Source organism: Ischnura elegans, chromosome 6 (genome assembly GCF_921293095.1).
Source record: "Ischnura elegans chromosome 6, ioIscEleg1.1, whole genome shotgun sequence".
In the NCBI taxonomy this organism is placed as follows: Eukaryota; Metazoa; Arthropoda; class Insecta; order Odonata; family Coenagrionidae; genus Ischnura; species Ischnura elegans.
The window spans coordinates 9,418,425-9,433,539 of NC_060251.1; the positions used below are offsets into that span (position 1 = coordinate 9,418,425).

A 15,115-nucleotide genomic window follows, 5' to 3' on the forward strand; every position below is an offset into this window, starting at 1 on the left:
GTTAGGGCGTTCGGGGTACAAGTGGACATCCCACGATATTCAAAACGAGATCATTGATCCACTAGGAAAGACTGTGTTGAGAAAGGTATTGGCTTCAATCAAGAAGACTGAGAATTATTCTATTATAGTTGGCGAAACAAGTGATTCTTCGATTCACGAACAAGTGTCATTTTGTATTTGTACTGTCGATGATTCCTTAATCATCAACGAAGACTTTATTGGCTTATACGAGATCCCCAACACTGAATCACAGACTCTATTTATTATAATAAAAGACGTTCTGGCTCGTCTTGATTTGTCAATGGATAACTTGAGAGGACAGTGCTATGATGGTGCCTCGAATATGAGAGGTATGCTCAAAGGACTACAAAAGTTAGTTTTGGATGTACAACCAAAAGCACGTTATGTGCACTGCACTGCTCACAGTTTAAACTTGGCAGTTGTAGACAGTCTCCGCGATCTTACGTGTATGAGGGATATTATGGCTTTTGCCAAGGACTTAATAAACACCGTAAGGGAATCCACCAAAAGGATGGGACTTTTCAGAAGCATACGCTGTGACAGCGCCAACGATCAACCTGGTCTACGACCTCTTTGCCCCACTCGATGGACAATGCGAGCTTCCAGTATTTTGAGAATAGTGAAAAACTTAGAAGAACTTCTAGAGTTTTTTAAAACATTTAGTGCAGAGGACAAAACAGAGGCTGGTTACAAATGTGCAGGCTACCTTGAGTCAATGCTACAATTTAAGACTCATTTATTTTTACGTCTTTATTGCCATGTAATGAACCCTGTGGAGGATGTCAATGAAAAAATGCAATGCCCTCATCTATGTGTTGCTGATCTCGGAAAAATATATGAGGGCTTGATTTATATATTGAATGGAAGGCGTGATAGGTTTGAACACTTTTGGGAATTGTGTTTAAAAGAGAAACCTTCAAAAGTTAATGATCCTTCGCTTCCTCGTAATCGACTTATGACAAAGAAATATGAAAACGACAAAGCCAGCTCACCGCACACTTTCAAAACTCCAAAGGATTACTACAAAGTTATCTACATTGAAGTTTGTGAAACGGTGCAATCTTGCATTAATGAGCGATTTTCATCCACTGGACTCACGCAGGTTATTGCAGTTGAGCAAGAGTGTTTGCTTTTAGTGAACAGAGGGGAAACAAATTTTGTAAACTCAACTGAGTTTTTCAAAAATGACCTCGACATTGAGAGATTGCGCCTACACTTGCATATGTTAGCCGACATCGCTAATAAAAAACAGCTGGTCTTAAAAAACATGCGTGATGTAAGAAAGTACATTACACAAGAGCCTGCAGTTGGAGAAATGTTATGCGAAGTAGTGAAGTGCATTAAGTTTCTCCAAGTAGTTCCAATAACGACAGCGACAGCAGAACGGTCATTTAGCTCCCTTAGACGACTGAAATCATATCTTCGATCAACAATGGGACAGAAGCGATTGAACAACTTGGCTGTTCTCCATGCCCACCGTGATGTTTTGGATGAATTGGATATCCGACCAGTCATCAACGACTTCATATACAGTAATCCGGTCAGACGGTCGACATTTGCACCTTTCTAAATACACTCTTGCACTAATAATGGCATTTATAGAAACATTAAAAATCTTTATAAAACAGATATAAAAAATATATATATATATATTCTATATACATACAGAATGTTACATTTTCAGTTTCAAAATGTTAGTGCTAGGTCAGTACTGTATTTTTCTATTATGATTATATCTATGTTTCGTACTATAGCACTGTATTATTTATTTTCAAGTACTTCAGTATTTTTAGAGTGTAAGACCCAATTAAAACCCGCTATTCACATACTTGTTGACTGAAAGTATTAGGCGTACTTTATAAACGTTGCTAACTGTTTTAAAGGATTAACGTTGAGATATTGTTTTAATTTAATGAACCGCGGAGTCTTCTTCAAAGTAAACTTAAATTACCTATATAACCTATTAATTAAAGTGCTATTGCTGAGCAACAGCAATATTTTATGTTTTATTCTTTGTATGATAGTTTAGGATTTATTTAAATATAATTTTAGCTTGTTCAGAGCTATATATTCACTGCTCTGTAATAGTCTATGAGCGTAATTATAACTGTAAATGAAATTAGCTTTTTACCAAAATACTGTGCTGTTGATGTTTTGTTTCTTTTTTCAAAGCCAAAAAATGTGTCAGGCTTGTAGAGTTTCCCGAAGTTTTGAGTTATAGAGTGTCGAGTTTTCGGGGTTCTAATGTTGATCATATGACCCCTCTAAAAGGCTTTAAAAAAACTTTAAAACTCACTATTTTTCATCTAAAATTTAGAAAATTTCCCGAGGCAAGACCCGCGGTATGGGCCCCCCCAATATTTTTTATAAGTCGGCGCCCCTGCCGCCCATATTATTCCTTCCTAGGACAAATCCATGAAAAAAAATTGAGGGAAGAGAGCTTCTCGAACTTATCGTCTTTCTCTTGTCGCTTCCTTTTCCGGTCTCCCAGCGCCTAACCATCGTAAAGTGGCAACGTTCGGAACTACGTGAACTATTGTCAGGACATGCATTCACACTGCTAGTTCGGCCAACTATTGTTAGGACGATCGCTGGGACAATCGTTATGTGAACGAGGTATCTCTTGCTCATTTCGCTGTCGTCAAGGCGATGGATCGGTTGCGAGGTGGCGCTGTGATCATGCACTCACCGGGCGAGTGTTTGCACAAGTTTTGCAACTGTTCTCCCTCGGTCAGTTTTTTCGCTCTTTATTCATGAATTCTTTATTGTATAAATGAATGAGAATACACCCTTTGACACTAGAGAAGGAAAAAATTTATTAATTTGGCGCTGGTTGGCTGACGGCTGGACAGGGAATTACACGTGCAATATCATCCATGGCTTCCTTTATCGTAGGTCGGTGGTGGTATTTCGGATATTTCACCTCGAAAAGGAAAGCTTTACTATTGACTTCTTCTGTTAGCAATGCCGTTGACTCTTGCAACCACTTTCTCATTATTAATACAATAGTTTATCCGACGAATGAATTGTTATATATGAGTATTTATATCGTATTATATTACAAATCACCTCATTACCGATGTGTTTGAAACTTCCCTTTTTCTTCCGCGAAACGGACGAAAAAATGGCGGATTACTCAACGTTTGCCTCTCTTCCTACTTGCCTTTCTCTTGAATGGAAGAGGAAAGAGGCGCATGCGCTCAATAGAGCCAATCAGTGAGCGTGTTTCATTGAGAGTTTACAGAGTTACCGCATTTTAATATTGTGACAAGACAAGACCCCTGTTTTTTGTATGCCCCACAGTTCCGCACAGCAATAGTTCAAAAATCATTTACTGTTGTTGCCTCAAAGCTGTGGAACGATTTGCCGAAACAGGTAAAAGACAGTGCATAACAGGAAATTTTAAAGAAAAGGATTACACCCACTTGCTTTCTGGCGACCCATGAACACTGATCATGTAATTCATTTATCAGCTCATTGATGTGATTGATGTCCATTTTTGTGTGAGAAGTAGCAATTTAGTTCTTTTTTAATTTGTTAAGCTAAATTTCCTTTTTAAAAGCTGTGTTATTTGATTATTGGTATGTTTAATGTTCGTTTTTCTGGTAGACAAAGAAATTAAATTCTTTTCCAATGGATTGTTAAATGATAGTATTGTAAATGTCTATTGGTAGCAATGCATATGACCACTTCCATTATTTGTTTTTGATTAGTTTATTGCCATATTAATTGTCCTGCGCACCACTTTAATAATTTCTATGTTCCAAAGGAGTTCACTCCTAAAACAATAAATGAGTTAATTATTATTATTAATTAGTATTATCTGCAGAAATTTCAGACATTTACCGAATGTCACCGTGCGCATGCGCGGTGTGACTACAAGAGCACTCATGAAATATTCATAAAAAATCCACGGAAACATTAACCGTGGGTCCAAGAATTGACAGAAGAATGATGAAGATAAATCAGTTTGATGGTTATGTAGAAAGCAGTGCATGAAAAAAATTATTTTTCGAAGTTACGGGAACGGGTGTAAATACACACTATGAGTAAAAGTCGCCGTGAAAATATAAATGTTAACGGATTCGAACTCAAGTGTTCCAATTGCTGGTCAGACGTGGTCACCGGTCACTCCGCCAAGCATCTTCTTTCATGGCGAGTACCGCCTTAGCCAAATATTTTTTCATTGCGAATTTCACCCTCAGTGAGGTTATGTGGAAATTTTAAGAATAGTAGGAGAGAATTCGTATAAAAATCATAGGAAGAAATGGGACAAATATGTCGACGGTATCATGATACACGATGGAATAATGAAAATTATCGTTGAATAACGATTGCAAGATAAGAAGGGAAGAGGAGGACCTCGGATGACATATAGAGCAGGTGATGAAATAGAAATAAGTACGGTATTGCATAATGAAGAAGCAGGAGCAATTTCCACAAATTTTATATTCATATAAAATCTATATCTATAATTAAAAAAAAATTATAAATAAAATATAAAATTTGTGGAAATTGCTGCTGCTTCTTCATTATGCTCCGTGTCCATTCCATTTCGACTGAAACCTCAAATTATATACGGTATAATATGTATGAGTAAATTCAAATGAAAATCTACAGTTCAAAAAATATGTCGTCTTGAAGTATAAAGGAGAAAAGATATAATCGTCAACAGTTATTCGATTACTTTTAAAATACTTGGCTTAATCAAATCACTTGGTGTGACCCATATTTTTTGGCGTATTCGGCTGCTTTATTCAATTGATTCCTCCTTCGTTGCGTGCCGGGAAATATTATCCAGCTCATTCCCTTTAATAATTATTTTTTCTCTCATCTTCGCGGAGAAGGAGATCCTCTCTCATTCTCTCGACCTCGTCTGTCGTCCGGCAGATCGAGAGACGAGGCCGACCTTGGTGTCAGGCCGAAGGATTGACCTCCGATTGCAGCCGAGCGATGTTGAAAGAGACGGCCAGATGAAGAGGAAGAATGAACCACCCTCTCAACTCCACCCCCTCCCCTTCACCCCCTTCCACCCTCGCCCATTTGGGTCACGTGCCCGAGGCTAGACTGATTCTCATTTGGAGGATGGCTTCGAATCAGCGTGACTGTGGCTGCTCCTTCCGTCACTGTGTGACGTCCGCCAACCCCCATCCACTACGGTCGAATCAGGGTCGTGTCTTTTCTATGTCGTGGTGTGCGTGAATGTATCGAGAGATGGCTCCACATCTGCGCGATTGAGTTCCGCATGTGCCATGCAGCGGCCGTGGTACTTTTCCACCAGACGGCCCAAGACGGCAGCTTGTAACCGCAGCGATGCTCCAGATGCGCAGATTTATTTTTATTCGTGGTCCAACTGAAGGAGTTGTGTTCCAGAGATGCCGACTTAGAAAAAATATTGGGGGGGCCCAAACCAGGGATCTTGCCCCGGGAAATTTTATAAGTAGTGAGTTTTAAGGTTTTTAATCATTTTAGAAGGGTCATATGATCAACATTAGAACCCTGATAACTCGAATCTTGCTATCTGGACACTCTGGAGAAGATCAACAAGCCTGACACATTTTTTCCTCACACCCATAACGAATTTATGAGGGGGCTCGGGCCCCCCTCAGGCCCCATGGAGTCGGCGCCACTGTTTGGGTCACGTGAGTTCGGGTTACCCTTCACCCTTCATTCCTTGGCGCAAATGTCCTTGGCTCTTGGTCACCCCCTCCACACACCACAAGACATCGGACACATCGGTTGGCTTATTCTCTTCTATAGATTTGTCGACATCGTATTCGTATTATTATTTAATCGGAATCTGTTTAATGTTGGTTCTAAGGTAGGTCCACCGCGCGGTTCAATGCATATATATTATAAACATTTTTGCTAAATTTTTCACTTTGAATTAGTGTCACGGCTATATGTGAAAAAGATTTAAATAAATAAATAGTAAATAGTTGATGCAGATTTTGCATGAATATATTAATGTAAAAGCAGCTTTTTACACGCTACGAAAGACCTCCGCTTTGCTTTAAAAAAGGAAAAGTTTTTAGAAAAAATAGGGTACTATCTTCTAATCTTGAATGAAAAAAATAGAAAAATTACTTGAATGGAAGGGTAGGGATGAAAAAATGAACAATTCGCCACTTACAATATTATTGCGCATTTAGACGCCCCGCAGTGGACTGAAATCGAAAAAAGATGGACAAAACCTCAAAATCGATATTTTTGAGTGCGGAAAGTAAAACTTTGCACTGTTGTTGTCAATATATTAGTGCATTTTTTGACGCAAACAGTTTTTTATTGACAATGTTTTTAAACAAATTACTTGGCGTCTAATTAAATTAATTAAATTATTAAAATAAATTTGGCACCAAATAAATTATATCTTATACACAATTCACTTGCTAAGAGATTCTTTTTTCCAACGTCCGTCGAGCACGGTAATCCCCGTGGCCTACAGCAAGCTACGAACTGCGCCGCACGTTCGAAAAATCGCAGGTGGTCGCAATTCTCCTTTTGGTATCATACTCTATAGGTTTTGTTGTATAAGTGGTGTAAATATCTCGAGGTAAGTCGGTGGTCCTATTTTTATAATCCTACACGAACACAAAATTTCGGCAAAATACAGGGTCCACCATTTTGTGTCGTATTGGTCACAAATAATGCAACTATGTCGTGAAAGTTGCCAAGAATGAACAATAATGAACCGCATTATAATAATGTAAATTTTTGTTTCCATTGAATTTCTACAGAAGGTGTGGCCTTAGCTTTAACGTGCTGAATTTCGAAAAAAATTCAATGAGGGCAATTTTGGCGAAATTTGTTCAATCTTGAGGCCAAGTAATTTGTTTAAAAAATTTACTTGTGAAAAACTGTTTGCGTCTAAAATGGACTAATGTCTGCATTGCACTAAAACAACATCAACAAACAACAAATGCAGTAAAACAACACATGTGCAAAGTTTCGAATTCCGTACTAAAAAAATTCGTTTTTGAGGTTTTGTCCAACTTTTTTCGATTTCAGCCCACTGCACTGTGCGCCGCTCGGGATTGCTCATGTTAAGCAGCCAGAGCTGCCAGTGGAGAGATGTTTGGGCGGATGTTGCTAGCGCATTTGCTGTGAGAGTTAGTGTGAAACTTAGAACTATGGAGAGATCGATTTAATTAAATTAAATTACCGTCAAACTTGCCTCATTTTACTCAATTATTTCAGTTTTTCTTTTTTTCGATATTCTTCATTTTTTCCGTCCTTTTCTGTTGCTTCTCTTTGGTTTTTTTGGTTGGAAAATTTTGCCACTTTTTGACAATTTTCCCCTGTATTTCTGATCAAATCATGCCTCACGCACAACGCCATCTCACAATCGATTAAAGTAGTCCTGGGGACGCACAGAGCCGAGGTTTTCGGAGCGATTGTTTGGCGCGCTTACGATCGGAGCCACAGTATACTATAAACAATTGACACGGGATTTGCGAAGCGTCCTTTTTTATTACCATGTCATCTGTAATCCAATTCATCCAATAGAAGAATTATTCACTTGTGAACATAAATGCTATGGCTAAAACTTTCGCAATGAGAAAATGGAGATTTTCGAAGCAGCAATAAGTTATTATAAATCGTTATTTTTGTTGGTGCTTTTGGTGGTTGTGCCAGTTTTGTTTTTTGGTGTGGTTACGGTTATTGCCCCAATTCTTATGTTGACTAGTGTAGAAAAAAAATAATTATATCATATATAAAGGATTATGAATAAATTTTCATTTTTAAATGTACTAATGGGAAGTTTGAAAACGTCTTTTTAATTTTTTCATGTATGTAAATATATATTTTATTGATTTATAAATAGGTACTCTCTGAGATATGCGAAAAAAAGTTTTTATGAAGAAATTCATCGAATCAATCAATTGAGATCCGCTTCGAGTACTACTGTGGGCTTATCTGTTTTCATGAGAAACGATACTTTAAGACGAGTTCGTATTATCTTGTTCATAGAATACGCCCAAGTAGTGAAAGTTACAAAATTAACGTAAAAAATATGCCAACATTCTCGCATGAAAGGAACGTTCCACATCTAAAATTAAGCTCATGCCTTTAGAGAGAAACGGACTGTTCCGTAGGTGAAGAGTTCTTGAATGTTTTAAAGCGCAATTTTCTTTGGCAGATCCTCATTTGAAACATGCGTCGCTCATGGAATCCACTCCTGTAGTCTCTTTTCCTTCTGAAAGGGGCAAAAGGAGACATCAAGTACAAAGATCTATTGTTTAAATATGCTCTCTTATTCAAACATCCAGGATGCTGTTATTTTCATATGGGGTTATGTCTGAGACTTTTCTGAAAAGTTCGTTATGAATTCATGCGTTAAGTGGAGTGTTATTTTGCGAAATCAAGTTAAGTTAGCAATGCTATGGCTGCTATAGGGTAGTTTCCTTCATCAAAGAAAACTAAAGGCTTTGTTTGCGATTCGCTACCCACCATTGGAGTAATTATAATACACAAATTATTTGGTTTTGGAATTCCCAGTTTAGACGAATGGCAATGGTCAATTTCAATCTCATTTGAAAAAGGCTAGATTGGCGACCCACTCAACGTGACGTTAGAGGGACCTAGTTTCTATACGAGTAGATAGGAGTTTTACATCGTCTGAGATTACCAATGAATGCATGAGGCACAGAGCTCAGGGAAACATGTCTTAATAATCACCTATTAAAACTGGCTATTGTCGGAAAGTTTCCTTCGTTTGATAGGGTATTAATAATCCTTATTTAAGCCAAGCGCTACTTGCTAGCAAGGTACTCTGCCACCTGATAGCAGCCTGCATATCAGCGGCCCACACATCCTCGCCCCAAGGTCTCCTCACGCGGCGACAGCGGGAATCAGAATGACGTCACACGGGCTTTTCCCATCATTCCTGCGTATCCGTCGCGTTTTCGCGCGCTTGAAACTTTTAACTTTTCATTCAATCGCGAAAAATAGATGACGTCATTTAAAAATCTAATATCGTGAAATAAGCACTCCAATAGTAATAATCTTTCGATTTAGGCAATAAAAAATAATAGGAAACCACCCTATTACATGAATTCGATGGCATATACTTCATTTTATATTACCAATCTGAGAAATTTCGTATTTGGACAGGGAAGAATAGAGACTGCAGGAGTGGTTCTTTCATCAATACTTATCAATCGTGAGATTGATATTCTCCAGCCCCTCCCCCCTCGTTTCAACCTAAACCAACTACATACTGTGCTCTTCCTTGTGTTAGTTTCAAAGTTCGCAAAAATTACTGAATTCTTTTGCACTACAAGAACTTGTCGCCCTGTGACGTCAGTAACGACGATAACAAATATCTACGATGATACCGATTAATAACTTGAAGGGTGTGTGAAAACAGTTGTGAATAGTTTAATAGTTTTACGGAGCGTGTATTGCGCAACTTCAAAAAGACGCATTCTGGGAACATTCTGAAGGTAGATTAATTTAGTAATTTTCTAATACTGTGGAAATCGCCGTATATAAGGATGATGAAAAAGTAGTAATCGCTATTTGTCAAGACTGTGCTTCATATTCCAGCATGCATACATTCTTTCAACCTGTCTGTTAAACTGTTTCAACTCGTCGGATGGGACGTTAAGCCGTGGTCCCCTTGGCGCCTTTCGTTAGGAGCAGGGTTTCTCTCCACCCTTCCTAACCTACCCTTCCCTCACGGCGCAAATAACCTCAGCTGTCGGTCGCTTCCTTCAAATAACATACCATACCGTATTGTTTAGTGGACTCAGACGTCAAGATCAGCCAACATGGCGACGGGTGGTTTGGAGCACAAGATTGAAAGACAATTTTCAAATTGGAATTTTACGAATAATACGCATGTTAGAGATGAACTGCTTTCGCAGTAGTTTTCAGCACGAAGGATATTTTTTTCAAATAATCATCCATTTTCAGTGGAATTCCCCATTGGTTTGCCATATTCCAAGTTGAATGCAAATTGACTGCAATATCGTCACCGTCTCCGTCATTTTATGGAATATTTTATATATTTATGTATAAAATTATTAAAATTTTCCTGTGAAAAGTTATCAGGGCTGTGTATTTTCATTTCAATATGGATATACACAAAGTAAAAGCCAAATCGATTGATTTATTTATGTTGACAGATAACCAGCAATTCTCAGTTCTCTTTGAAATTATCAAAGAATTGTTGCTTTAGACTATTCGATTAAACTTTTTTGGATTAAAGCTATAGTCAGTTCGAAACACTATTTACGACGGAGGGACGTGCTCCATCATGAGAAATTCTTCGCATGAAGACCTGGAGAAATCTTGTTCCGCGGTGGCTGGTACGGGCATGTCTAGTACGGGAAAGGTTTCCGTGAGCGCGCCAATCAGTGTCATATGTATGGAGGAGGAAGTGAATTCATGATTGCCGCTAAAAGCGATTTAAAGGCGATACCATCTTTATCATTGCATTTACGCTACTGCAAAATCGTTTCAACGTGAACGTAATTAATTTATTTTATACGCATAATAAACGATTGACTTACGATGCGATTCGTGCGAATTCAATTGTGAAAACAAAAAAAAAATGAGAAGTGTTCACTGGGACCTAAGAAAATTTATTTTTTACTGTTACTTTTTCAAAAAGTGAAATATGGGCAGCTTACCCCAATGTAAATTCCGTTTCATGCTTTGAGAAGCAGTTAATGTGAGTGGTGTAGTCATTTGCATGCCATGTGTAATGCAAAAATAATGTTATAAATGATCTGGGGTCCGCTGGACCCCAGTGTGTATTAAGTTTTCCTCCAAAAATTTTATCCTAATGATTTTATAATTTTTCAACGATTTCCTTCCAATGGCTTATCTGAATGTAAATGAGCATCAATTTTCCTTAAATTTCATACGAATTTCATGCATATATGCTAACTGCATATGCGATAAAATTTTCGTGCAATGCGTGTTTTCTCGTACTTCGTCAGAGCTACGCATGAATATAGCCATAAAGTGCTACAAAACACAATTTCAACTTTTGGATCACAAGCGCCAATAAAAAATATGATGCTGATGATATCTTGGACATTCTTCTTTGATCAGCATCCAATTGAGTTATTCAGGGCTTTTTATCTGTAGTCCCTAATAAATACCCTGTTTAAATCTTTTTACGCCCTTATAATGAGGATGATGCACCATATATATAATTATTAAACTATGAATAAAGAGCAAAACAAAATTTGTCAACCAGCCCTATATTTTTGTGATATAAACACGCTGGATGGGATAAAAATTTCTAATGTTGCAAATTAGCTTTGTTTATTAATTCAGTCTTAACGAGGTATCTGGAGTGTTATTGAGTGTATGTCAGAGATCTAGAATTAATGCTGTTAATTATTTTATATTATTTGAATGCGTTTTTGTGTCTTTTATACGGCCTTTATTACTTAACGAGCGGCACGTTCGGAGCGTGTAACAAATATTGAGTTCTAGCAACATAAAGTGGAATATGAACAGCTCGAAATTACATGAATCAAGGGACACCTAGATATCAAAGCCAAAGCCTTGCAACTGGAAGATTGAAACCATATGGACGCCAAAGTCGCGGTCAAAACTCTGTCATCCTGTCCAAGTCTTTTAAAAACAAGAATTTTTCTGGGAGCCCTTCTAATCAGCATTAGAGTTTTAACAGATACTAAAGGCAACTGATGAGTCGTTCCTGACTTCTACCATTGTCGCGAAATAAGAGAAACTTCAGAAAATTCCACTTCTACCACCCTCTCCCCCGACCTGAAGTTATGGAATGATGCGAAACCTTCTGACGTCAATCAGCCCTGACGAGATCTCTTCAAAGAGGAAATGGCGAATCATTAGGAAGTCTTGCACTTAAAATATCTAATCTGAGAACGTCATGCTGCCGAAAGAAATTAAAAGATGTTGACCCGGGAAGTATTATGCAATTTATATTCTCTAAATTTGTAACAGATATGTAACTTTCCTGTGTCGAGCACAAATATTGTATCTGGCACGATCTGGGGTTTGAATATGGCCCATAGCCAGCATCGTGACTGCTAAGGTCATGAAGAGAGAATTTATAGGTCAGGGACTGCACTTAGGCTGCAGACATTTGGAATTGGCGCATTTTGGCGGAGATTAAAGCGACGTCCCCGAAAAGGGAGGTTTGGGACGCGCGATTTAAAGCTCAGCGCATGAATGGTTAGTGTCTCTTCCCGGCATGGTGATTTCCCACGCTTTCATCATATCATTGGGTGATCTTTTGCCTTATGCAAGAACGAGGCTATTTACATCATTTCACATTCGTAGGCATAGTTGTAATGATTTGTAGAAGAATTGATTAGCACTATGTCTTCGTTTGATCATTACTTGTAGAATTCTGAATTGATAAGTACCTATTAATAAAATTATATGCACTTTTTTCCGAAAGAGCGGCGTGTCTAATGTCATGTAGAATTCTGAAATATCAGAAATGATGCTATTATGATCACTTTAGTTTTAGTCAGATTTCGCCAATATCCATTCGCATCATTTCGCAAATCACTTGAATTCGTAAATAGGGATGGTCGGATCGGATACTTCGGATACAAATATCCGCGGATATTTTTATTCCTTCATCGGATACATCGGATCCAAAGTCGCGGAAGACATAGGATCTGGATCCAAAGTTACGAGGCAGAATTTCAGCCGTGGAAAATAAAAAAAGGCAAAATAATACTGGCACATAGTGTGACTCTTTCCAAGAGAAAGTACAATCATCGGGGGAATCTCAGCGTCGTAGGATAAAAACCACGCCAAAAGTAACTACGTCGCAGATTTCAGAAAACCACCCTCGGCCGTCCATCAGCCCGTGCCTCTGCTATTTTTTTTCCGAAATAACACGGACCATAAATCATTGTCTTCGTTAGCGGGGGGTCCAAAACCAGGGTAGGAAATTATTAAACAACATGGTGCAAAGTAGAGGGTTTCAAACTAATTTTAACACCCTTCATTATCGAAAAAAACTTCTATTGTAAATTCATGATTTTTCAATATTTTGTTTCCTTTTATGAAGGAAAGTACTTGAATAATTACTTCGTTTAATGGCAGAAATGTGAAAATGTATTTGAATCCGAAAATATCCGATGCGAAAGATCCGGCTCCGAAAATCAAGGATCCGATCCAAATCCGGATCCGAAAAAAATCCTTGATCCGTCAATCCCAATTCGTAGATATAATTTTAACTTAAACCAAAATAAGAAACCAAATACTATCATGGTAATAATATCTCACAAATATTTTGATATTTTTACGAACAAAAATATCTATGAACTGAGCAGAGTACGTTGGCCTAATGCGGATGGCAGCTTTCATAATTTATGAAAATATAATGTCGGAATGTATATCTTTTGAATGGTGAAATCGTGAATCCATCTCATAAAATGTGTAAACCTTGAAATGTATTCCCTTCTCTTCGGACTCGAATCGACGTTTTTAAGGGAACAGTTTCGCCTAAATCCTCATCTGCCTTATCTGCCTCCCGTTGATTTTCCAGTGACTTTTCCCTCACCTGGCTTCATTTGGCAAACTGTAGCTAATTAAAAAATGGCTCTTTTCCTCTGCCCGACCAGGAAATGTCGTTGAATAATTATCAAACATTCTCGTCCATTTTGCCGTCGTTAATTGTATTTAGGGAAACTTTTTTTATTGAATTTTCCTTCTTTGTCTAAAAGTCTTTTTTTATGTTTACCATAGAATTATCTGTAAAAATACGGAAGGTTAATTTGGTATTACTGCTGTGGAAAAGTGTGACTTTTAAAACGTATCAATGTCATTTTTTCATTCATAATGTCATTGCTTTCCATTGCTTTCCTTTCCTTGAGATCCTTGATTGCCTTTTCCACTTCTCTTCTCAGTATGTTTGGTCCTCTATTCACCTCTTCACATTCCCATTCCTCTTCCAGCTCCATCTCAGAATGATCATCTTTACTATCATATAGTTCTTTCACATATTCTTTCCATATGTTTTTGTTTTCCTCAACACCTGTTGTTATCTTTCCGTATTTATTTAACATTCCTTGTTTACTTATTTTCTTTGGCTCTCTTTTTGTGAACTTTTTAGCTGTTTTATACATTTCTTCTAATCTCCCTTGTTCTTCTAGGACTTCCATCTTTTCGCATTCTCTCTCCATCCACTCCTCTCTTGCCTTATCAGTTAATCTTCGTAGTTCATTATAAAGAAAATATGGGAGAAGATCAATTTGGATTTAAAAAGGGTAAAGGGACTCGTGATGCAATAGGATGCTTGAGGATGATAGGAGAAAGAATGATGGAAGTGAATAGAGATTTGTACATTTGCTTTATTGATTGGGAAAAGGCATTTGATAAGGTTAATTGGAATGTGTTATTGAAAATTTTGAAAGACATTGGCATTGATTGGAAAGATAGGAGATTAATAAAGGAGATGTATTGTAGGCAGGTAGTAGTTATAAAAATTGGAGATGATGAAACAGAAGAAATTGGCATAGGAAGAGGAGTGAGGCAAGGGTGCTGCCTTTCTCCAGAGCTCTTCAATGTTTATGCAGAAAAAATGATGGAGAAAGCTTTAGAAAAAGCTAGAGGAGTTGTAATAGGAGGAGAAAGAATAAAAACAATTAAATATGCAGATGATCAGGCAGTGCTGGCAGAAAGTGAAGAAGATTTACAACAAGTGATGGATGATATAATGGATGTGGGGAGAGAATTTGGAATGAACTTAAACATAAATAAAACCAAGGTGATGAGAATCAGCAGAAAAGAAGGTTGTGTTTGTATATCCTTAGAAGGAAATATCATACAGCAAGTACAGACTTTCCAATATTTGGGAAGTCCGGTAAGATGGAATGGAAGTTGTACTGAGGAAATAAGAAGAAGGATATCAATAGGTAAAGGAGCGTATGGAAAGGTAAAAGCATTGGTAACAGCAAAAAGAATTCCAATAGAGATGAGGAAGAGGTTTATGAAATGTTTTGTGTGGAGTGTAGTGTTGTACGGATATGAATCATGGACTGTTAAAAAGAAGGAGGAGAGATATTTAGAAAGTTTTGAAATGTGGGTATGGAGACGAATGTTGAAAGTGAAGTGGACTGACAGAGTGAAG

The 15,115-nt window shown here is 37.7% G+C and overlaps 1 protein-coding gene across 1 annotated transcript in view; it reads left to right on the forward strand.

Annotated features, from left to right (window-relative positions):
- The window catches only part of LOC124160437, a 535,587-nt gene that overhangs the window by 137,644 nt on the left and 382,828 nt on the right, over positions 1–15,115 (forward strand). The gene's annotated exons all lie outside the window — the stretch shown is intronic.